The 25,717-nt window shown below is 51.9% G+C and overlaps 1 long non-coding RNA gene across 1 annotated transcript in view; it reads left to right on the top strand.

Moving 5' to 3' along the window:
* Positions 1-25,201, top strand: part of LOC104996553 — a 76,455-nt gene extending 51,254 nt beyond the window's left edge. Inside the window, exons 3-4 of the long non-coding RNA XR_826214.1 lie at positions 7,583-7,759; positions 25,043-25,201. This is a non-coding gene — a long non-coding RNA (uncharacterized LOC104996553). The remainder of the gene's footprint in view (positions 1-7,582; positions 7,760-25,042) is intronic.
* Positions 25,202-25,717: the final 516 nt, after the last annotated feature.

The following is a 25,717-nucleotide window of genomic DNA, read 5'->3' as shown; positions in this document are numbered from 1 at the left end:
ACTCAGCTTTCTTCACAGTCCAACTCTCACATCCATACATGACTACTGGAAAAACCATAGCCTTGACCAAACGGACCTTTGTTGGCAAAGTGATGTCTCTGCTTTTGAATATGCCGTCTAGGTTGGTCACAGCTTTCCTTCCAAGGAGCGAGCGTCTTTTCATTTCATGGTGCAGTCACCGTCTACAGTGATTTAGGAGCCCAGGAAAGTGCAAGTGCAGGCCAGGCGTGCAGGGGAGGCAGCGCCTCTGGAAGCTCATAGGTCAAGAAGGCTGGAATTCTTGCGTCCAGATCTCCTTGGGTTTTTTAGGACCACTCCTGTTACTGGACTCAGATAGAGGGAGGGGGCACAGGGGGCCCAGTGGGCCAGGTGGGTCCAGCCCTGCAGTGACCATGGCCTGGGCTGAGGGTCAGCTTGGATTTTCAGGTGGAGACCATGTCCCCCACCCCATGCAAGGCTGCCCAGTGCTGGACAGGTGAGCAGGGTGGATCCCAGGGGACACGGCTGGAGGGAGGTCGGGGAGAGGGCTGATCCCTGCTGGGCTCAGACAGATGCTTTCGGGGATCCTGGGATGGATGAGGAAGTCTGGTCCAGCCATGGAGCAGGAAGTGGGCCAGCCGGGCCCTGGGGGCCCCTGCTATTTCAGGGTCAGGCGTGGACACGGCAGCCCAGGAGGGAAGCTGGAGGGCAGGAAGGGAACCAGGATAGCACTGGGGACAGAAAAGACCACTCTTGTTCTGAGAGCTCCCATCTGTGGGCCGCCCTGTGGGGACAGGGTGGGTTCACCTTGTCCTCCGTTATGTCCCCAGAACACACGAGGACGTGCAAGGTGGCAGCAGTTTCTGCTGAGTAGTTTCACTGGGCCGACGTGGCTGATGAGGCAGGAGCCCTCCAGGACTGTGGGCTGCCAAGTGTGCTGTGGGCCTCCAGGGAGCTGCGCTTCTTCAGCTCACACAGCGGAGACTCGGCCATCCGCCACCCACCACGCGTCTCATGGAGAGAGGGAAGACGAGATGTCCATCCATCTCCTGCAGATGTGGCTCAGTGGCCGCCTCCCCGGGGCCTTCTGCTTTGCATGCACTTTGCTCTCCCCCTTTTTTGCAAACTGCTTTTATCTTGTCGTCAAAGAGACACAGTTGGCACTCCTGTGTCAATGCAGATAGAGCCCGCCCTTAGATCCCATCTCAAGGCTGCAGTCACAGACCAGGACAAATTAACAAAGCAAAACGTGTCTGGCCCGATAGCTGACTGCATGTGCAGTGGAAAAAGCCAAAAATAAATACTGAGAGTTGATGACCTCCATGCCATCTGCAGGCATGGTGCCCAGATGGGGTGCGATCGGGGGAAGGGTCCATGTCCACACCCCACAAACAGGGCACTGGTGGGTCCCTGCAGCAGCGAGAAGTGGCTTCCAGAAACTGCCCTCCCTGGGCACCTTGGATCTTGGGCCCAGGGCAGACTACACGCCTGTCACCAAGGCTTCCAAGTTCCCGGGGGATGCCCATTACCTGCTTCTGTCTGTTTGTCTGAGAACCAGCCCATGGGGCAGCCTGCATCTCCCCATTTTCTTTTTCTTTTCTTTTTTCCTCACCCAGACGCTCTGCAGGATGAGTTTTGAAATTGACTTCAGTCTGGATGATAAGCAGTCACCGCGCCACTGAATGCATAGGGTCACCTGGTGGTTGAGAAGCTTTGTCCTAGTTTCAAGGGACCTGGTAGCTCAGACGGTAAAGCGTCTGCCTACAATGCGGGAGACCCGGGTTCGATCCCTGGGTCAGGAAGATCCCCTGGAGAAGGAAATGGCAACCTACTCCAGTACTCTTGCCTGGAAAATCCCATGGACTGAGGAGCCTGGTAAGCTACAGTCCATTGGGTCGCAAAGAGTCAGACACAACTGAGTGACTTCACTTCAAGGGACCTAGGAAGGTTGGCACCAGGGAGCTGGCAGTGGCCCTTCCCTCCTGCACGCCGGGCGCCACCTCCCTCCCGACTGCATAGGGACTAACCCTCCTGTCACGTCTTCCAGGATTCCTTTCTTTAAAAAAAAAAAAAAATTAAATTGTGCTTTATATTCATGAAACTGATGGCTGGAAATGCAGAGCAGAAATCAGCTAATTTATCTCTATTTTTAATAATTTCATTTATTTATTTTTTGGCCATGCTGGCTCTTTTCTGCTGCACAGGCTTTTCTCCAGTTGCGGTGAGCGGGGGCTGCTGTGGTGTGTGGGCTTCTTCTTGTGGTGGTTTCTCTTGTTATGGAGCACGGGCTCTGGGGTGTGTGGGCTCAGCCATTCCACGGCATGTGGGATCTTGCCAGACCAGGGTTCAAACCCGTGTATCCCCTGCATTGGCAGGTGGATTCTTAACCACTTGACCACCAGGGAAGTCCCTTCCATCACTCTTTTGATGAACATTTCTTGGAATCGACTTTGAATTGACACCTTCCTCATTACCTTTTTACTCGCCTTCATCGTAAACAATACAATTATTTGTGTTGGTTATGTAATTTTTTTCTTAAAATGCATTATTACAAGGACAAACCAGTTAATACGTCAGAGGGCTGGTGGCAAGGGAGGTGGTCCTCTTCTGCCCCCCATCCACCCTGGGGGCACTGCCAGACCTTCGTCTGGAATATAGACTGCCTGAGTGTGCTGAGCACTTTGTGGACACACAACACTCGCGCAGAAGAGAACCCAGACTCCCCACCGTGTCCCTGCCCCGCGTGTGTCTCTGCATGAGAGCTCCATGAGGACAGGGCTCTGGGTCTGTCTGCTCCCTGCAGTGTCCTCCATGCCTGAACGGTGCCTGACATGCAGTGGGTCCTCAGTGTGTATTTGCGGAGCGATGTGTGAGTGGGTGAGAGAAGGCGCTCACAGGGCCTCCCTTCCCTCCAGCCTTTCCCTCCCTAGGGCCCAGGCCACACAGGCTGCTGTGTGGGGTGGCTGTGTACCCCCTGCCCAGAGCGTCCTCGTAATCCTTGCCATCTTCACAGCGCCCTGCGATTGTGTCCCCCACCCTACCCCACGCACCTCCATCTGCTGAAGCCTTGCCCCCACGGTGGTGGGATTTGCCAGTAATTCCAAGGTAAGCAGGTGAGGCCCTCACGATGGGATCAGTGACCCAGGAGAAGAGGAAGAGGACACAGAGGGGAGGCCACTGTCTGTCAACCAGGACGAGAGACCTCCCCAGGACCCGACCTCCAGACCGTGAGCAGCCCTCAGTCTGCAGTCTTTGGTCATGGCAGCCTGAGCTAAGACCATGACCTCAGGATGGTCTGCAAGGTCTCAGGGCCCCCCACCATGAGCCACACCTGTGCCTCCTCTCCCTTCCTGCTGGACCGTCCGCGTTTCCCTGGATGCACCAAGTTCTCTCCTGTCGGCGTTTCCGCAGGCTGCTCCCTCTGCCAGGATGCTCTCCCTCCATTTGCCACCCAGCTCCTTCTGGGCTCAGTTTACCCCTCAGGCGCCTGAGGATGGCCTACTGACCCCCGTCTCTGCCCACCACCCTCCCCAATGCCCCAGGGCACTGCGGGGTCTCCCCTCTGTATCAGCAAGATGGGTCAGTGACAGCTTAACCCAAGAACCTTGGTGATGTCACACAATAAAGGTTTACCTCCGTTTCCTTGGGGCCCTGTCTAGATAGCCAGTTAGGGCCCCGGGAGGATGGTGGTTGCACCCTGGGCTCAGCCAGGAGAGTGTCGGGAACTCAGTCCTGACCCAGAGTGCCAGAGATCACTGCTCATGGTCCACTGGCCAGAACTAACCACCTGGGCTCAGCCTACCTGGCGGCGGGGGTGGGGGCGGAGAGAATCATCCAAACCCCTCTTGTTGCTCAGGAAAAGGAAAATATTAATACAACAGAATGGCCTCTGCCGTTGCCCATCATAGAATGTTCCCCACGATGTGTAACTGCTGAGTTATTGTCTGCTCATTCCCTGCCCGAGACTGAAGTTCGTCTGGTCCCTGGCTTTCAGCTTTCCCCTAGTTTTACCTTGGACACCTAGCATGCCCCCCGCCCCCACCGACCCGGAAGGAGCGTGAAAGTTTGAGAAGGACCTAGTCAAGACTGATGGCCGCTGCTCCAAGTGGACGCCTGCTTCCCCCGGGGACACCCCGGTTTCTCAGGTGCCCTGTGCTGTGCGCTGACTGCAATGGCTCTTTTCTTCACCATCTCCCCTTTGCTTCCACATCAGGGGAAGCTGTCAGGACCCATGAAATACCCTAAACACACTCCGTCTGTCCTGTCTGTTTTCCATTTTGTGTTTGTGCTGTGTTTTAATACAATAAACAAGGTAAAAGCAATGAAGTAAACAGCTTGAGGTTTAAAGTGTTTTCAACAAGTGAACAATACCTAACTGTCCTGAGAATGCGAATCCTCAGTTTACACTGATAGCTGGAAAACAAAGTGTTTGGATGGCAGCCAGTTTTCCAGGGTGAATAAACACCTCAAAAGGGACAAATATTTTTCACAGACTGTCAGTGAAACAGAGGCTCATATGTTTAAAAATAAATACCTAAAAAGGGAAGAAAGAAAAGAAAGAGCAAAGAGACCCTGCTAACCTTCAGTTTCCAAATGAGCTAAAAAACAAGCTTTTATAGTTATAGTTACTGCATCCAAAGAAACGAAACTCTTTTAACTCCTCTGTACCACTGCTCTCAGTGAGTTTTTCCAAAATGTCACTCTTGAGATTGAACAAGGGACTTTACTCTTAGGTCTTAGTTTCCTCGTCTGTGGAATGGAGGAAATTATAAGTCCTCATTCACAGCACAATTATGAGAACTAAGGAGGTTAATGTATGCAGAGGGCTTAGACCAAGGCGTGGCACCTGTGACATCCATATAAGTGTTAGTCATCACCACCACCACCACCATATTATTATCATCACCCTCACTATCAGGTCGTTACCATCATCACCACAATCAGCATTCACTATCAGCGTAACCATCATCACACCATAATCCTCATCACTATCACCATCTTCACCATCATCACCATCAAAACATCACCATCATCACCAGCAAAACATTATCACCATCACCACCATCACCATCATCGTTATTGGCACTTACAAACCTCATATGATGAAAGCAATGAAAACAAGTGTCAGGAAAGCATCCTCTGATTGGTGTTAGACAGTGGTCATCCAGTGAGATGCCAGCTCGACTGCTGAGCATAGACCCGAAATATGAGTATATTGCGGTTTCTCTATCACCCCAGTGAGGCACAGGCATACATGTCCACACACTTCATACACCCCTGCGCTTGACTCCTTTCTGAATATTCTCCGTACTAGTACTACTGTGAGGAAGGCGACATAAAGGCAGTTGCTTGACTGTGTAGTTCTCAAGAATTCACGAATTGGCAGAATGCGTCGTCTTGACCCACCATTGCCAGGGCTGCAGAAGCACATACTCCAGAATGTTGGCAGGGTCACCCTTGGGAGCAGCGTTAGAAGTAGGCTGCCTGCAGGTCCCTAGTTTGTGCCTGGTTTCCCCCCAGTGTCATTATTCATGATGCCCCAGTTATGAAGTATATGATCTTTGTCATTTTAGTGGTTTCTGATCTTCTTCTTGCTCATCTTTATTTTCTAAGCTTTCAAAAGGAAACTTTTGTTGTCATTGTTCAGTCGCTCTGTCATGTACAACTCTTTGCAACCCCGTGGACTGCAGCACACCAGGCTTCCCTGTCCTTCACTATCTCCCGAAGCTTGCTCAAACTCATGTCCGTTGAGTCAGTGATACCACTGAACCATCTCATCTTCTGTTGGCCCCTTCTCCTCCTGCCTTCAGTCTTTCCCAGCATCAGGAGCTTTTCTAATGAATCAGCTCTTTGCATCAGGTGGCCAAAGTATAGGAACTTCAGTTTCAGCATCAGTCCTTCCAGTTCAGGATTGAGTTCCTTAAGGATTGACTGGTTTGATCTCCTTGCAGTCCAAGGTACTCTCAAGAGTCTTCTCCAGCACCACAGTTCAAAAGCATCAATCCTTTGGCACTCAGCTTTCTTTATGGTCCAACTCTCACATCCATACATGACCACTGGAAAAACCATAGCTTTGACTAGATGGACCTTTGTTAGCAAAGTAATGTCTCTGCTTTTTAATATACTAACTAGGTTTGTCATACCTTTTCTTCCAAGAAGCAAGCATCTTTTAATTTCATGGCTACAGTCACCATCTGCAGTGATTTTGGAGCCCAAGAAAATAAAGTCTGTCACTGTTTCCATTGTTTCCCTATCTATTTGCCATGAAGTGATGGGACCAGATGCCATGGTGTTCATGTTTTTAATGTTTAGTTTTAAGCCAGCTTTTTCACTCTCCTCTTTCACTTTCATCAAGAGACTCTTTAGTTGTTCTTCGCTTTCTTCCATAAGGGTGGTATTATCTGCATAGGTGAGATTATTGATGTGTCTTCCAGCAATCTTGATTCCAGCTTGTGCTTCATCCAGCCTGGTATTTCATATGATGTACTTTTCTTATAAGTTAAATAAACAGGGTGGAAATATACAGCCTTGACATACTCCTTTCCCAATTTAGAACCAGTCCATTGTTCCATGTCTGTTTCTAACTTGCTTCTTGACTTGCATAGAGGTTTCTCAGGAGGCAGGTAAGGTGGTCTGGTATTCCCATCTCTTTAAGAATTTTCCACAGTTTGTTGTAATCCACACAGTCAAAGGCTTTAGTGTAGTCAGTGAAGCAGAAGAAAATGTTTTTTTCTGGAATTTTCTTGCTTTTTCTGTGATCCAGTGGATGTTGGCAATTTGGTCTCTGGTTCCTCTGCCTTTTCTAAATCCAGCTTGAACATCTGGAAGTTCTTAATTCACATACTGTTGAAGCCTAGCTTGGAGAATCTTGAACATTACTTTGCTAGCATGTGAGATGAGTGCAATTGTAGGGTAGTCTTAGCATTCTTTGGTATTGCCTTTCTTTGGGGTTGGAATAAAAACTGACCTTTTCTAGTCCTGTGACCACTGCTGAGTTTTCCAAATTTGCTGACTTATTGAGTGTAGCACTTTCACAGCATCATCTTTTAGGATTTGAAATAGCTCAACTTTTGTAATGAAAAGTAGAACAGTACCAGTGACAAGGCACCAACTCAGGTGCCACCTTCCCCAGATATGGTTTCCTGCTCCCCTAGCATGAATCTCTCCAGGCAGAATCTTCTCCAGCCTGTCCACAGCAGGCTGGTGTTAAATATTGGCTACCAAGCAGGAAGCTGATCAGCCCCACCCCCAGCTCTTTGTGTAAAGCTGATCCTACTAGTGATGGTGGAAACTGAACCACGCCTACGGTAGACATAACACAGAGACCTCCTCCAGAGTGTGGTCCCCTTTGGTGGGGAGCATAAGGCAGGGCTGGCACAGGAGAACTTGGGCTGGCTCCGTCAGCTTGGTGCTTCCACCCAGCAACATCTCTCCATGCGGGAACAGAAAAATATTAACTCAGGAACCCATGCCCATTAGTGAATCGCTGTGTCTGCAACTTTACACTCATTAGAGTTTTAATAAACTCCTGCCTGTTTTTATAGGGATTTTTTTCCACCACCTTTGAACTACTTGAAAACAATAAAGTGTCCTCTTCACACAGGTTGGCCCAATGGGAAGACTGACCTTATTTCCACTCTCCTCCTGAGAGTGATGATGCGGCCCCACGAGCCAGGGACACTATGATCAAATGAGAGATGGACTTCAGCCTCTGCGGTGACCCCCGGAAGAGGAAGCAACTGGACATTTCCTCTGCACATTGTCTTTTGCAAAGATACAAGTAAGGAATATCTGTCCTGGATTGTTTTTCCTTCTTTGAATGCCAGAAAAACTTGCTAAGTTTAAGGGAAATAGAGGGGGGAAAAAAAACTGTATTATTAAGTTTTAATGGATAATGGTGGGTCTTTGGTCAAACCAACCAAAGACCCACGTCTGCCATGGCCACGACTGTCTTCACACCTAGAGGCCTGAGCACACTTTGGGGTACAGGTCTCAGATACGCCGACTCTTGGGGCTGACACGCTGAATGCCCCCCATTCCCTGGGTAGTGGTGCCCGCCTGGGTGCATGTGCATCACGAGTCCCCTCGCTGTTGCAGGAACGCTCGTGCTGTCTCTTCCCTGAGGTTTGATTTCGTCAGGAACTGCTGGAGACACCTTCCCTGATCGCCCGTGTGGCGCTCTGTTTTGTCACCTGCTGTTCCTGCTTGTTTGCCTGTTGATTTTCTGTTTTCCCACCTGGAGTGTAGACCCCATGAGGGCAGGGATTTGTCATTGTAGTTTTGTTTCTGAATGAATGACATGGTAGGTTACAGTGTAAAATGCTCCCGTTCTTAAAGACACAGTGCTCCATGCATCACAGGAGACCAGGCTGGGTAGTCTCTAAGTCCCCTTCTGGTTTTGTGATCCCAACATTCAGGTCCCAGGTCTCATTTAAAACCTCTTTTTTCCCTCCTTCTGGACAGAATCCATAGTACTAGACTCAAATCCACCTCCCTCAGATAACCTCTCCCTCACCCTCTCTGATCCTGCATGTGATGCTCAACATACACGGAGTGCCACTGCGTGCCACGCTGGGCTGCAGGGTCTGCGTGAACAGCGTCCTCTCGACACACAGGCCGCCCCTGTGGGACAGAGCCCAGGTGCAGGGAGGGAGGGCCCCTCGGAGCAGTGTGGGTTAGGACTGCCCTCCCGTCACCGGCTCCTGTTCTAGACCGAGGGACTGTCTTGTGAGTGGGACCCAAACCATCCTGGTACTCATCTCCCCAGGCCATCTCTGTGTTTAAGACACTGTCCTTCACTTCAATATCTCCCAGGCCAGAAACTACTAGGTGGGGCTTTCTCTGCTTCAGATAAAATCACGCTGCCTCTACCGTCCACAATTCCATCCAGCACGAGGGGGAGGAAAATTGCTAAGTCGCAACTGCCTTCGGAGGGGGCCGACGAGCAGACAAAAGATAGACGTTTTGAAAGAAAGAGCCCTGTTCACAAAACGAGGGAGGAAACATCCCTGTTATTGATTTCTTAGATTCGTAGTCCATTTCACTAAGGGTGCTGACAATATTGCATAGAAATATTAGATGTTCTGAAATCAACGCCTAATACCCTGCCAGACAGACCCAGCTTCTGACTACTCCATCATGCACACTCCCACACTCCCACACTTATCCAAGCTGTTATACACACACACTCCAAGAGATATTATCAACCTAAGTCACCCCCCATCTTTTTTCAATCTCTGAAAAGCTGCATTTACCAAAATAAGCAAAACATGTGAGGTATGGAATCCACCTTGTTGAAGGGCTGGGTTTTATTGGTCACCCGGTAAATCAAAACACATGGAAAAGTGCTACATTTAGGAACACGCTGCGACTGTATTACCCGTCGTCTTACTGGTTCATCTCTAATCGGAACCAGCTGGCAATAAAGACGCGAGTTCATGGGAATCCACCCTTTGTTGAAAGCAGGGCCGGGTGGATGCTGGAAGCCGATGAGCACAATGAAAACAGCTGTAATTGACTCTTGGGGTCAGGCCCTGGGTAGAACTCGGGGACAGAGGTGATGCTACAGCTGGTGCATAAAATGCTGGACTCCTGGTTACCTGTAACTGTGTATAGAGGAGCCAGAGAGGATGGCGCCGCTTAGGAGGCTCCCCGCTCCCCGCTCGTGTCTGACCCCACCGACCTGGCTCAGGCAGCTCTGGTGTCTCACAGTTACTCTGGGCTGCTTGTTGACAGTGGTCACCATAGTGGTAACGATGGCGCTCATGATGGTGGTGATGATAATGATGATGGCAGTGGTGGATGACCATGGTGGTGGTGACTAGGGTGGGATGATGCTGTTAATGGTGATGATGGCGATGACGATGGTGGTGGTGGTGATGGTGGCACCAGTCAGAAACAGCAGATAGGCTGCCCAAAGCATGTGGAACGTGTCCACATCAAAGCGCTGCAGTGTTAATTCCATGGGCCTCGTAACCTTGATAGCATTAATCGAACTCTTTCCTTTTTTCCTTGTGATTTATCTATTTTAAACACTCTTTCCCCCAAACAAGGAAACTGACTTCTGGATTCTAGAAATGGAGCATGCACACGCGCGACCCCAACTCCGCTTCCTGTTGCTAATCAGCTCAGGGCTCCACCCTTTGGAAAATGGTGATGCATTAGGAGGGTCTGTGGGATATTTTTAGCACCTGACACCAGCCTATCTCTTCCTCTCCCTGCAGGCCTGTGTGATGTGTGCTGTTTAATCAACACACTTTAGTTAATTGTACAGACAGATTTTTTTTGACAAGTGTGCTAATACTTTGAGATCTGCAGGGGGTTCAGCATCAGGGTTGGGACTGTCCGTCTAGACCTGAGGCAGGGCACACACCGTACACAGGGCTACCCTCCCTCCTGGGCCCAGGGCAGGCCTCAGTGACACTCTCACAAAAAATCTGCAGCTCATTTCTTCTTGACACAGGATGTCTGGGATTCAGTACCAATTGCTGGAAGCTGGTGAGATGAAATTGATCTGTCATCCCTAGAGATGTTGTAATAAAAATAACACCAGGTCTTTTCATTTCATACTTAATCCCTTGGCTCCCACTGGCCCCGTAGTGAAAGTCAGGGGCTGATTAGAACGCACCACATTTCTGCATCATGAACATAGGAGGATTTAACCGTTTTGGTGGTCAGCACTCTGAACCCTGCTCATTAAATCTGTCTAGGAGAACTACTGTTTGGAATCATACAACAGACTCACTTCTCTCTGGTGGTAAAGACGGCGACGTTGTATGCACGGACAGGCCTTGAAGTCCCTATGTGTGCCCTGCTCACAGCACCTAGCCGAGGGAATGCCCTCCCCAGAGCACTGCCCCTCCTTGGCACGGGCGACACTCCACTTTGCTGTTGGATGTGAGCTTCGTGAGGGCAGGGCCTTAGTCTGCCTGGTTCCCTGCCACACTGCCTTGCCTGGATAGTGCGTGGTATGTAGAAGATGCTCAGTATATTTATAGAATCAGTGGATGAATGACCTCGGCCAAAGGGTGGTATTCCTTCAGGGAATGGTCCACCTGCAGCGTCCCCCGGCCTGCATGTGGAGAGAACAGCCAGGTGGAGAAACCAGCGTGTATTTCTAGGAAGAGATGAATGGTTTTTCTCGCATTCACTCTTGTGACCGTGGGAGCCCCTTCTGATGAGCTGCCTGCTAATGGAGGCACAGCCACGGACACCAGGGCTCCGAGGGACCATGGGAAGCCTTTCCTGTCGCGTTTGCAGTCTGCATCCATGTTGAGGAGACCAGGGGCGGGAAGGGGGTGATGAGCATGTGCCTGGGGTCTGAGTTGCTCTCATGGCATTTTCCTCCCTGCCGGGCTCAGTGATGACTAGGCTGGAACTCCTGTCTTTTCGGGCTCCACCTTTGGCGCAGTCTCTGGACCCGACTCCATGGCAACCTGGAAAGGTAGGCATGGAGTGCTGTGTGTCCTGGAGGTGACATGACAGGAACTTGGGGTCTGGGATGCGCGGAGGGAAGAACACAGTCGGCTGTCCTGGAGGTGACATGACAGGAACTTGGGGTCTGGGATGCGCAGAGGGAAGAACACAGTCGGCTGCAGCCACATCTCCAGCTGATGAACCACACTGGCCCTGCTCTACAATCTACTCGGAAAGACTCTCCAGGGGGCCTGAGAACAGTCTCCTTGGTGTGTCTGGTGGGTTCCAAAACTGAACTTGGCTCGTTAAATCTTTCAAGTGACGTGGACTGTATTCCCTCGGCAAGGACATGCTGGAGAATTTCCTTCGAGGAAATATCTTAGAGGATCCATGTCACTGGGGGAGTTTAGAGAGAGAATGGGTCCCCCCAGGAGTTCTAATGAATGGAAACTGTCTTTCCCACACCCCTAGCCCTACCCGAGCTTCAGGAGGCATCACGTGAATCATGAAAAAGAACTCAGGCCACAGTTTTGGAATGAATTACAAGACTGAGATTTTTCTTGCCTTCATAAAAGGCCCAACCTCTCTTCCCTTATGCCTGTGCTTCCCTCCAGATACATGCTTTAATATCATGGTCCCCAGAGGGACTGTGGGGCTGTGTCCCAGCTCATGAAGGCCTTCTGTGGGGAAGGTAGGGTCATAATGACGATAGTGCAAACCAAAGTCATGTTCTGAATATCCAAGGAGTTCTAACTCCCAACTACCTCCCTGCTTTCTTCCTAAGAGGACTTAAGATGCCCAGCTAAAAGACCAGCTTCCCTTCACCACCCCCTCCACTAACATTGAGTCTTCAGGGCTGGAGTGTGGGTGGTGCTAATGTGGCTCTGAAACCAGTGTAGACGCACCCACAGCTGAGGGTGTCGGCTGTGAAGTCTGCTTCCAATCCCAGTGCAGCCAGGAGGCAGAACTCAGGACAGGTTACTCTCAGGGCTTCAGAGATTCCTATCTGCCGAGTAGTAGAAGTTCCTAGCACAGGTGTGCTGGGCAGATCCAACGATCGGATGGTGACGGTGGTGATGATATCTTATTATCACCATGATTTATTATCACTATTATGGATAACAAAGCAACTTCATCTGCTGTCTGAATGTTTCTAGAAGTCAGATAAGAGTATGTCCTCACCTTAAATCGAGGAAGATGCTAAAGAGAAACCTATTGCCTGACCCCGATCAGTGCAGTCCAGGAAGCAAATGAAAAGAGTAGTCTGGTTGTTTCAGAAAGGAGTTGGGGCCCCAGGAACTATGGGAGATGCCAGGGCTTGGAAGCTGTGGGGCCCCCCCATCCAATCAGGTTGATGCATCTTTCCCAGCACATAACGTGCACACACCTGCCACCTGGCCGTCCTTTCTCCTGAAATGTCCTTTACCCTCTCTGCTGAATCACACTCCAGGGTTAAAGGAAGAACAAGGGCATCTAGCTGTCATCATGCCTAGACAGTGCTTTATTCAATCCTCAAAATAACTCTACAAAGCAGCAAAGTGGGCACTGTTACCTCCGTTTTATAGATGAGGAAAATAAAGGTCAGAGAAGGGGATTCTTTGCTCAAGGGTGTCCAACCAACCATTGGTAGACACTGCAGCTTCTTCTCATGGGCTCCTGGAGACACCTCAGGGTTCCCTGGATCCCAGTTTGAAAACCATTTTCCTGGCCACTCTCTTGTGGGTCCTTCCAGTGAGCCGTGTGGTTATTTATACAACTTTGGTCATCCTTTGTGGTCCTGAGGTGGTGAGAAGTGGATGGAATTCAGCATGCGCTGTACCCAGTGGGGCTCACCAGGTGCTTTGACAGCAAGATGTTTTCTTTCTTAAATCTGGAAATGGCTGGTCTCCCCAACAGGCACATTCTTGCCCACCCACGAAGGCTGAGGCCTAAAATTCTCCCTATTAACAAGCCCCTGCAGGCGCTGTGCACAGCGGAGTGGGCAGCTGCTCGGAGCCTGATGAGCGCTTTCTGGTGGTGCGTCCAGAAGGGCAGCTTGGCTCGGTGTTCACCGTGAGAGCATCAACAGGAAATGAAGCCGGAGCCCCTGCTGTCCTGGGTGGGACAGGTCCCCGCTTCCCTCCAGGTCTGGCTCGGCTTCACCAGTGGAATCAAAATGGAACACGGGATATAATTACACTGGCCACGCTAGCAGCTGAGAAGCTCATGGGTTTGCTTACATGTGCACAAAATGAAATCTCGGCTCACGAGCAGGGGTTTTATGATTATTAAATGTGCGTTGGCGGAAGGTTTGGCAGCTCTTTGGTCTCAGGCGTGGAGCTAGAAGTTGACTCAGAGTCCCAAGTGGTGGCTCCACGCTTGTCCTCGTCTGTCAGTGGTGTTGCCCGTCTGCCTGGAGGAAGAGGCCCCTCCCAAGGCAGGAGGGTGCGGAGGAGACATTGGCCAGGAGCCAGTGGGGATGGCACTTGAGCTCCCCCTACACCCAAGTGTAGGTGGAGCCAGGCGTTGACCAAACCAGAGACTTCAAAGCAGGATCGTGGGTAACCTTCCAGGTCGCCCTAAGTCCTGGAGTTCCAGGAGAAGATGGGAAGATGCACACACAGAAAGCAGCCAGACCCAACTTCCTGACTCTCCAAGCCCAAGCTTTGAGAGGGGAGGGAGGTAGGACAGATGGCATTTATCTGAACTGATGTCCTCTGACTCCCCAAGCCCGTGCTTTGAGAGGGCAGTGTGGTGGGACAGATGGCGTTTATCTGAATTGCCGTCGTATCAAGGCACCAGTGACCACACCTCCATGAGCTTGAGAAGCGCCTGGGAAACGGTTTATAGAGCGCGTGTCCATCTCCCAGCTCTCTATACAGACGAGCACCTCCCACCAAGACTCTGAGTCATTTGCGCTGAAAGGGATCGGGAGTCCATTCACAACACCTGGCCTTTCTGATGTGACCGTGAGTGAGTCACCGTGTGGGAGACAAGTTCCAGAGCAGTAGTTCTCAGACCCCCGTCCCTCAGGATCCCTGAGGGAGGTTGTGTTAGAGCCCAGGCTGCCAGACCCTCCCTGCAGCTTCTGATGTGCGGTTCATGGCTGGAGCGCCAGAATCCCCTCCTCTAAGAAGTTCCCTGGCAAGGCCCTGCTGCTGCTCCTGGGACTCCACTTTGAAAACTAGTCTTTTCCTGTCTTGGGGGAAAAAAAACTCAGCTTGGTCACGTCAGTGGTCCAAGGAGAGGAAACCAAGCCTTGCTCATCTTTTATTCCCCAGCACAGCAGGCTCACGCTTGGCTAATTAAATGCACCTGGAGATCTTTTAGAAAATTCCAGTGATGTTCTTTTTCTCTTTACTGAGATGTGTTTGATATACCATATTAGAGTTTCAGATTGTACAACATAGTGATTCACCATACTTACGAATATACTCCACTTACAGTTATAAAACTTGATGGTATTCCCTGTACAACATGTCCTTCTAGCTTATTTATTTTGTACATAGGCATGTCTATCTCTTGGTCCACACCCCCTAGCTTGCCCCTCTCCTTTACCTCTCCCCGCTTGTGATCCCTTGTTTGTTCTCTATATCCACGATGTCGTGGCCATCCAAGTCTGAGATGGGAAAGAATTTCCAGACACAGAGCGTTTCAGAGAGGAGTGAGTTTATTAAGAGCAGTGGGCCGACCTCCTGACAGACCAGGGAGAGTCAGTGCTTTTTGTAGGTTAGCAGCCAGTTTTTATAGCCTCAAGACAAAGAAAAGTCCTGCTGCAAGGCTGGCATTAGGTGATTGGTTCGGGCACTATAGGGTGATTACTGGAATGAGCTTTTTTTGCCTAATTTAGGTTCAAGAAATCTGCTGGTGATGATCAAGGGGGCGTTGGCAATGCTTACGAAGGGGCTTAGTCAGCTTTGGTGACCTTGGTTCTGGGCTCCACGACTGTGGCTTGGGGCCGGACTCCACATGCAAGTTTGTTTCTTTTTTGTTATATTCACTAGTTTGTTTTATTTTTTGAGATTTCACATACAAGTGGTAGCAAATGGTATGTGTTGTTCTCTTTCTGACTTAGTGTGATCATCGCTAGTTGCATCCATGTTGCTGCAAATGGCATCTTTTCCTTCTGTTTTGTGGCTGAGTGCTACTTGGTTGTGTGTATGTAGCACATCTTATTTATCCATTCATCTGTCCATAGGGCCACACTGAAGTTTCCTTTTATTTTTATTGTAAACAGCAATGCTGTGAATACATGCATTGGGGTGCACATATCTTTTTGAGTTAGTTTTTTTTTTCTTCAGATAAATTACCTAGGAGTGGAATTGCTGGGTCACGTGGTAGTTCTATTTTTAGTTTTTGGAGGAACCCTGACCATACTGCAATTTTGGGTGGGGTCCTGGCAAGCTGCCCTCCTCCGGGTGCAGCCAGGGCTTAGGACCCTCGCCCCTGCTCCTTAGCACAGAGCAGGCAACCAGTTTCCATCTCCACATTAGTGTCTGCTGAGCGTCCATAGCGTGCTTTAAGTCAACAATTACCAAGTGCCTGTTCTCTTCCAAATGCTGTGTCAGAGGCAGTGGGAACGAAAGAAAAAGGTGTATCTGTCTGGTCTCAAGCAACTTGCAGTCCACTGGAGTGGACAGACGTGCGTCACAGGCGTGGGTCACAGGCAGGGGCTACAACGGAGGACATGCAGGCACTACAGACCAGAAGGGAGAGGATCCTTCTCGCTGGAGTTGGAGCCAGGCATGGAAACTTCCAAAGAGGGTAGACTCTAAGCTGGGTCCTGATACATGGTGAGGGAGAAGGCCAGCATGCTCGCTCTGGCGGACGGAACAGGCTTCAATGTCAGCTCCTGAGGCCGCACGGAGCCGTCAGGGAAGCCTGAGCAGAGCCGCGTGGAGGGAGGACAGAGAACAAGAAACGAGGTCAGCTGAGGAGCGCGGAAATTAGAAGTGAGCTGCCTTTGGAGCATCGGGCTGTAATTCTTTGTCCCCCAATGAGAGAAGGAGGTTGGCCATCAGCCCCGTGCTGCCACGCGGTGGGAGGTGTTCTCTCGCATCCCAGTGGGAAGCACAGCCCTCTGAGTCTTCGCTCCTTTAAAAAAGCATGGATTCTCACTGCTTCCCATGTGCTGTTGGTGCCAGGATTCCTGCCAGAGCCCCAGCATCCATCTTCTTCCAGGAGCAGGAAGGCAGGGTGGGAGATGGGCTGCTTGCTGGGAGAGGGGCCCCTGGACCAGCCTCTGCTGGTCAGCCCTGCTGCGCCTACAAAGTGAAGTTGGGCAGAAAATCCGAAGACCAGTCTCGCCCTGACTTTAGAAAGTTGTCTCCTGCTGAGCCAGTGAGCCCGCGGAGGACAGGAAGGACGCCTGCAGACCCCCTTGGCTCCCTCTGATGCCTGGCCCCCCTGCCTGCATTGCGCTCTCGCCGAGCCCAGTCCCCGCATGTCTGCAGAGCAAGGTGCTGGCCCTGCCCGCCAGGGCGCATTCCATCAGTCACCTCCCCAGCCTCCAGCCAAGAGAGAGAGCACCCCAGGTCACCAGTCCCTGAAGAGAAATGGTTTATTCAACCGTGTTTCGGAAATTAAAACTGGGGCCTCACTCTTGTGTTTGGCACGTCTAATGGGAAAAGTCAGACATGAAAGAAAGAACGGGAGCATCTTGGGTGTGGAGCTCTCAGGAGTGGCTGGGGATGGAACAGCTGAGCCGAGCCTTGCCGGTCTCCTCCGCTCCTGGACCCTGAATCCTGGAGCTGGGGTGCTGGGTGGTGCCCAGGGCAGCGCCCCCATCCTCTGGGCGGAGGTACAGGAGTGGGCGGGGACCAGCACAATGAAGGGAGTTGTGGTTTTGACTGTGGCTGGAATGACCCTGTGATGTATTGTCCAGACTGAAGAGGAGCTTGTGATGACTCCACTGGGACGTGGGTGTGAACCAGAGCTGTCCAGGGCGAGCAGGACCCACCAGACGGAGCTGAAGGAACTGGGGATGCTTAGGCAAAGAAAAGATGAACTGGGGGAGGCATAAAGCCTGCATTTTACGGAGCCTGAGTTCCTGATATGAAATCCTGGCACCATCACTAACCACCTATGTGACCTCAGACAAGTGCCATAACTTCTCTGAGCCTTGATTTCTTCACTAGGACAGTGGGTAATGGTGCCTGCCCCTCTGGGCTGCTGGCCAGGGGAGTTAGGATGCAAGAAGCCTGGTGTTTCTGCGCTGCTCGTAGGCTTGGTGCTCAGTAGGCAGTGGCCCTGGGCACCTCTCCCAACCCCACTAGTCCTCAGTCTCCCCTGCTGCGGGGTGATGTAAACTTCCCTCCTGGTTAGTGCTCAGGGTAACTGGGATGAACAAATGGGATAACTGATGTGGAAGGCTTGGAAAACTGTGTGAGGAGCAGACCCACGAGAAGGGAACCAGAATAAAATGCTCCTAGGACGTGTGGCCTCTCGAAGATAAACTTCACCTCTGAAGGGAGATGCAGATGATGTAACCAGAGAGATAAACAACCAGTTGCCCCATTCTTTGGTCGGGTGGCCATGCCATAAGCAAGCAAAGGACCCTCTGTGCCCCCAGCAATGATTACCTCCCGTCCTGGCTTTGACTCTGCTTCCCCTTTCAGTCTGTGACTTTGGGTGGGTTGATCCCCACCTCCTGGCTCCAGGCCTGGTCAATCAAAACATTCTGCCACTTGGGGTGTAGTCATTGGTGCAAATACTGGCCAGAGGTCCAAGCAGACCAGTGAGACCCAGTTCCAGGGCTGCAGTTAGAGCTGTTGACAGAGGTCCCTCATCCACCACAGTGTCTGAGAAGGGTCTAGGGCCTGCAGCCACCACCCAGCTCACCCTGAAAATGGAACCCACGCAGAGGAAAGCAGAGCTGAGAGCTGATAAGCTCTGAGCGGGAGCCTACTTCCTGTGTTTGTGTCCCTGGATCCAGCCCTACCTGAATCTCAGATCTGGAGTTTGCCGTTAGGCAAACCGACGCTCCTTTCCTTTTTAGGTAAGTTTCTGCCACTTGCGATCGATAGGACTTTGAAAACTAGATGCAGCTGATGAGAAGCAGAGACGTACAGAAACAGAGGGAAGGGTTCCTGAGTAGAACGCGTCGTCCATCTTCTGTCTGCTGGCCCTTGGGCTCATGCCCTGCCCACCTCTGCCTCTGCTGCCTTGTCTTATGGGCTGGCCGGCATCTGCCAGCTGACTCCCAGCTGGCTCAGCCAACAACGGCCCTGGGGGACAATCAGAGACAGGGAGGCGGAAGCCAGGGGGTGTTGCCTCCTCCGTCCCTGCCTCTGGTAGCAGCTCCTGTCCCTCCTTCACTGTCCCCGCTTCTGCTGGGCACCCCATCCCTCCGTCCCTAGCCTTGTGACACTGGAGGCTCCTGCTCTTGTTCATCTGTGGTGGCCTCAGCGTTCCCTGGTTGACTTCGTACCAGTCCCTTCACTTGTGCAGACAATCCCCTGTATTAAATTCTCTCTGTCTTTGGTATTCAGAGCTGCTGCTTCTCTCCTGCTTGGACCCTAAGTGACGCTGATGGCAGATCTATTTCCTCTTGTGTCCTGGCAGTAGAGAGGATGGGGACACCCAAGGAACTGGAATAAGTTCAGAGCTACCGGGGGTGAGGGGTGAGGCTGGGCTGGATCCACAGGGCCCCAAGAACCACATGGAGGGGCGTGGCTGTGACCGGGGCGGCAGGGGCCTCTGGTGCTCTATAGGAAGGATTAGGGTGGTGTGGTGTGCGGAGACCATCTCCAGGAGGGGAGGCATGGGACTCGCACGCCCCTGTGGACTCTAGGCCACATCCTGAAATGAGGACATGGCTTCTGCAGGCCAGCACGTGCCAGGGGCCCAGAGAAATGCGATCTGGGACTTCCAGGAGCTGCTGCTCCCTGCCCGCACATTTCAAAGGCTGATCTCTTCGGGGGCTCCTCTTGCCCAAGTGAAATGGAATACTGTATGAGGGCTTGGGCGTAGAGGGGCAAGGACTCCAGGAGCCAGCGAGGCGGAGGGGCCGGGGGGCTTCAGCAAAGCCAGCAACAAAGAGCCCAGTGACCCAGCGAAGCCTGAAGCAGCCCAGACATGAAAGGAATATGCTGGAAAAATTAACTCAGTGTTTGCTTTGGGAACCAGTCTGACGGCTCTTAATCCAGTGGGCGTGTGTGCACTGCAGCTCACGGGACGCCCCATATCCCGGCGGGGCGACAAAGGGCCGTTTGTGAGGTTCGCGTCCACCCCTCGGAGGGTGCCTGCCGCCTGGTCCCCGCCCAGCCTCCAAGCAGCAGTCCTGCCATCGGGGCCCAGCCTCCTCTGGCGGCCCGCTCCTGGCTGGCTGCTCGCTGGCTTTTCCTTTTCTTGCCTCCTTGATGTTCCCGCTTTAGAAAGACGAATGGCGTGGAGTAGTCGCCAGGCCCCAAGGCTGGAATGCTTGGAGGGTCTGGCTTCTTAACAGTGCATCTGTCTGATGGAGCAGACAAGAAAAAGTCGCCCTTGGCTCCTGGACGGAGGGTCTGGAATAGGGAGGGGGCCGCCCCCTGCAGGGAGGAGTGACCCTCCTCCATGAAGGACGTCCAGGGAAGTCACATGTGCACACACGGGCAGACAGGTTTCGGACCAGAATTTGATTAGATGTGCTTGAAAAGAAATCCTGTTTTAAATTCCTTCCCTCCTGTTTTAACTAGATGAGCCCCAGGGAGAGGGAGTCAGTGGCCAAAACACAGACAAACCAATGAAGTTACTGCTGAGATTTTTGAGCTCCCAAAGGCTTGGGTCCTGCCATTCCAGCGGGAGGTAAATGACCCTGGAGGGCCCTGCTGACCACTGCGGTTTCACCTAAACCACTGGATTTAGACGTGAGCCCGTGCTACGTGTTGACCCACGGGCACGCTGTCTACAAAGCCGTCACCTACATGGTCCAGTCTCAGGCCAGGCGGTCATCAGAGAAGCTGAGTCCAGCAACTAGAACAAATTCACAAGTAACCCAAAGTTCTAACTCTCACTTATCAACCACAAGAAGGGCATCCCTGGACCTATTCAATCAATTCCTATACCTCCTTTTGCTGTTCCCTCCTGTCCTCTCTATGTCACTGCCGCTCCCTGATTCTCTCCTAAAACAGAGACAAGAACCGCCAGCCACTCTTTGCTCTTATTACTGAAGAGGCAGTCTGGGAAGTCAGGGTCCTCTTTGGGGGTGAGGCCAGCTGAGTGCAGAAGCCCTCTTCTTGGGATGGGTGTTGGGGGGCAGCTCTCAGGTGAGGGCAATGACCACCCTGGATTCTCTCTGTCACCAGTTGTAAAAGAGGGTGTGGGTGTGCAGAGCACCTGCCTGTGCTCCATTCCCCAGGGACACCCCTCTAGGCAGCCATCATCCGGGGTGGACCCTCAACCCGCCCTTCAGTCTAACATCCTGTGTGACCCCCTTGGTCTCTTGTCTCCAGCCCAGCAGGACACTCCCAAGTCCCCACACTTGCCCACAGGTTCCCACACCCAAGAGCCCTCCTTCCATCCCCACCCCCCTCCACCAGCACAAGCGTGCACACTTTCCAGCTTTTCCTTTCTGCTCAGAAGCCTGGATGTCGGTATCACAGAGCCACCGGACACCTCCTGGGCTTCCTTCTTGTGAAGAAAGAAGACCCTCTGTCTACTTAAGTCACTTTCATTTCAGGGCTTTATTACCAGCAGCTGCACACAATTCTAACTGAGAAGATCATTTATGACTATTACCTTAGTATAAAAATAATATCTGCAACAGCTCCTGCCCCCCATCTGTCCATGTGGGCCAAAGTGAGAGTGGTGGGTGTGGCAGGCACATGGGCACACACGTCCTCTGTGAAGCCCCCACACCCCGCTCTACCTTCTGTTGGCATGACTCCAACTCCAGACCCCAATGTGCCTGTCACCTTGTTCAGAGTGGCATTCAGCCTGGCTTGGAGACTAAGCCCTGGCAGCGACCTGGTCCTCACATGCACTTGGCTGCTATTGGACCAAGTGACCTTGCACCTGTTTTGGGACCTCTTTGGGCCTCCTTGTCACCCTTGAGGCTTCACAGTCAGAGAAAGTTGAGGTCACATCGTGACTGTGTCATTCACTTGTTATTTGAACATGGGGAAGCCACTTAACTACTTTAGTTTTTGCAACCGCAAAAGCTTCTCTCCAGCCCAGCATTTGTAAAACAGAAATAGTGGAGGTGCCCAGCCCTGGCACCCACCCAGCTCTGGAGACCACAGTCTGAGACCCAGGTGTCAGCAGGGCAGGTCCCTTTGGGTTCGAGAGGGAGAGTGTGTTCCAGGCCTCTGTCCTGTCTTGTGGTGGTATTCAACCTGTCTATATAGCATCTCCTCCATGCCTGTCTATGAGTCCAAATTTCTCCTTTTTACAAGGACCCCTGCCAGGTTGAACTGGGGCCCACCTAGCAACCCCATCTGAACTTGATCATATGCAAAAATGCCTTTCCAAATAAGGTCACAGTCATCGGTGCAAAGGGCAAAGACTCCCAACATATTTACAGACTCAGTTCAACCATGAGTTGACTGAGAAAATTCATGTAAAGAAAGTCCTTTCCTGCAGCCTCTGCAAAGGCTCACCATTTGCATGCTCACTGTTGCTGGGTTGGGTTTTGTAGAAAGAAACTGTCTTTCTGTTTCATGAAGCACAGACCAGGTCCCCCTGGTCTACAGAGACTAGAGCAGAAAGGCGGACCCATCCTGCTAATTCAGCTCTGGGGGTCTCAATGGACGATGGATGCAAGCCCCATTGATGTGCTCAGGCCATCCTTGGATTTCAACTGGCAGACTGGGAGCCTGAGCTGACCTCCTCATGGACAGATAGGAGACATAGCTGGACAGATAGGAGACCTAGCCAAGGGGCCAAAAGTTTCAAATCTCTCTGAATTCCTCCAGCCTTGAGATTGGGTTTTACCACAGAGTGAAATCCATTCAAAGGCATCTTCATTTTCCATATAACTTGCCAGCTGCAGAGAGGCAAGGCAGAAAGAGTGGCTGGAAATTCCAGCTCCGCCCTCCCACTCCTGCCTCTCTGGAAATGGGTCCCTCGTCTTCTTTCTCTCCTCTCCTCCTATCTGTGAGCAAGAGATGAAAACAGTCACTGCTTCCAGCCGTCCCCTCCACTCTGAGGTTGGGCGCTGCCTGTGAGGGGACACAGGTTTCCCGGGAGTGGACTTGGCAGGTGGCTGTTTGGCTGCGGGTGGTGAGTGTGCGCCTGTTCTTGTACATGTGAGCAGAGGGGGCCCCGAGAACAGGCATGCTCCAAGTCTAGCGGGCAGAGCTCCTTCCAACGCCCTTGATAAGGAAATCATCTTCCAATGAAGCAATCTCCAAATAGCTGAGCGGTGACCTAAAAAATTAGCACTCATAGGAAATGGGAAACACATCCGCCTCTGAGTAATTGGTTCTTTTTTCATATATGAGCTGAATCTGTGTGAAATTCCTTCCCCCCAATTATAAATAGAAACCAACGTGCTTTCAGTTGGGCTTTTCTTTCTTTCTTTTTTTTTTTATGAGGTTTTTTCCCACAGACAAAAGGGATTTTCACTTTCAGGAGGAACGATTGCCAAGGGCAAGAGGCTTTTAGATGGATGTGGCCCAGGGCCACCGGCCTCCTGTCCTATCATCGGCCTGACACCCAGGGCTGTTCCCTTCCTTAGACGGGAGCACAGAGAGGCAGGAGGTGGAGGGTGGGATTCTAGCTGCAGCTCTCCCCAGCTGGCTGGGTGAGCCCATGGGCCGCCTTTGCCCACCTGGCAATGGCAACCCACTCCAGTGCTCTTGCCTGGAAAATCCCATGGACGGAGGAGCCTGGTAGGCTGCAGTCCATGAGGTCATTAAGAGTCGGACACGACTGAGCGACTTCACTTTCACTTTTCACTTTCATGCATTGTAGAAGGAAATGGCAACCCACTCCAGTGTTCTTGCCTAGAGAATCCCAGGGACGGGGGAGCCTGAGGGGCTGCCATCTATGGGGATGCACAGAGTCAGACACGACTGAAGCGACTTAGCAGCAGCAGCAGCAGCAGCCAGTTTGCTCAGCTGACGCTGGTACTCCGAGTCAAAAACCGCATGGCCTTCGCGCTCTGGATGCTGTGAGATATGCAGACAGGAAAAGCTGTCCACAGCTCTCAGAAGCCTGGAGGGAAAGGTCAGAGATGAGAGGAGACCGGAGGAGGCGCCTGGTCCTGGAGAGATGCCGGGGGCTCTGCCACAGCTGGGCAAGGGAGACCGACTTGTGGTAGCACGCTTCCTGGGACCCCCCGAGAAACTGAAAACCCTGCCACACAGATCCTCTGCGTGGACGCCTCCCCTGCAATTCAATGCCAAAACCCAACAGCCTGAATTTGAAAAACCTCCACTGGCAACAAAATCTGCCCTTAAGTGAAAGCTTAGTCAGTCACTGCAGAACCATTTGAAGATACAGGGCAGCCCCAAACCTGTGGGAAGATAACAGGGTGTAGAGCACAGTCACCCTATTAACCTTCCTAAGACCCATAAAGGTGCTGAGTTCTACATGCATCTTCCCCAGGGTTCCAAATCAGGGGCTGGGGACCTGAAGTGATCTCATTTAGAATTGTCACCAATAGGCTGGTGTCCCCAGGAGGCCACAGGCCGGTGGCCTCTGGGAAGACCTGCTGGTGTATTTTACTCAGTGACTTCAAACATCCAGTCTTCCCTGTGTCCTCGGTGGGGAACAAAGTGACATCTGAGTCCCTCCTGTTTCTTTCCTCTGGGCCCCCTGCCTGATTCCAAAGGCATTCGCGCTGACAACCTGCCAAATCACCACCCTTGAAAGTGCTTGTAGGAAGAGCAGGAACAACCAAGCCAGGCTCCCTGGATTGCCGGCCCCACACCCACCCATCCACACACTCACTCATTCAACAGGCAGTGGTGGGGCCACGCTTGCTCACCTCGTGGATCAGGTAACAGTTGCAGTGAAGTGGTACATTCTCCAGAGAAACAGAACTGGTAGGAGAGTTTATGTAAAATATATACGTGTACACCTATGTATGTTAATCCTAAGAATTGGTTATGGAGGTTGAGAGGTCCTCTGGTCTACTGCTGCCTGCCAGCTGGGGACCCAGGAAATCCAGGGGTGTGATTCAGTCTGAGCCTGAAGGCCTGAGAATTGGGGGTTTGTAGGGTGGAGGCTGATGGTGTATTACACCACCAGAGTCCAAAAGCCCGGGGACAGGGAGTGTCAGACCTCTGAGAGCAGGAGAAGTGGACATCGCAGGTTGAACAGAGAGATGGAATTTGCGCTCCTCCTTGTTTGTGTCCTGCTCCAGCCTCACCAGGTGAAAGGCACCCCCGCCTTGGCGAAGCTGGCCTCTTCATTCAGTCCATGAGTCAAGTGCTGGTCTCACCTGGACTCTCCTCCCAGACACGTCCTGACACAATGTGTTATAGCCCCCTGGGCACGCCTGAGCCCACATAGAAGCAGCCACCCCAGGGGGTGGGACCCCGGGGCATCTAAGGGCTCTGTAGCACTTGGCATCTGATCTGTCCCTTAGCTTCATTTCCCGAGCACTTTCTCTGGGGCCGGCCCTGGGTTGTATCTTCAGGTTCGCATGTAGTATCCAGAGCACCCAGGGGGTGGGGCACAGCTAGGGGACCCGATTTACAGACTGGGGAGCTGAGGCTCCGTGATGTCTCATCTCTTGTCCCAGCTTCTGCAGCCAGAAAAGACAGAAAGTAGACTCCAAACCACCACCTGTGACTGCCCTTGCCCAGTGTGAAGCAGAACAGTAATGCTCAAGGAGGTGACATCAGTGTGGCTCGATGTCCCCAGGTAAGACCGCTGGGTGGTAGCCCTGTCCTCGCCTACCTGAGGGTGTTCTTGTGAGAACTGTGTGAAAGGATGCCCAGGAAAGGCATTCCCAAGCTGCAAGGCACGGATGGAAGGACCCATTGGTATTACTAATGCCGTTGCCATCGTTAATGATGGTAAAAGTGCCCCCAAAGTGGCTCCTTAAAACATGAATGTAATGGTGACTGGGGACATCTCCAGACAGCCTTCAGGTACCCCGGCTATGAGTTCAGATGGGAAAATCTGAATGCCAGCTATGTGTCCATCTGATGAATCAGATTCTCAAGGCTCCTGTGGAAAAGCAGGTTTCTAATCAGCATGTTGCCCCCGGATTCCATAGTGATATCGGGCAAGATGCTTAAGCTCCTGGGCTTTGGTGCTTCCCCCTGGGCACTTGAGAAGTATTTGGAGTAGATCATTCTTGAGCGCCATGCCAGCTGTGGTATCTGTGATAGCTGGGCCTGCAGCCCCGAGCTCTCCCCCACTGTACCCCTGCCCCCTTGCTGAGCCCTCACCCCATCCCTGAAGCACCTGG

This window comes from Bison bison, unplaced genomic scaffold (assembly GCF_000754665.1).
Source record: "Bison bison bison isolate TAMUID 2011002044 unplaced genomic scaffold, Bison_UMD1.0 scf7180017864295, whole genome shotgun sequence".
In the NCBI taxonomy this organism is placed as follows: Eukaryota; Metazoa; Chordata; class Mammalia; order Artiodactyla; family Bovidae; genus Bison; species Bison bison.
The sequence above is the reverse complement of the archived record's forward strand: the minus strand, read 5'-3'. Positions and strand labels throughout refer to the sequence as shown.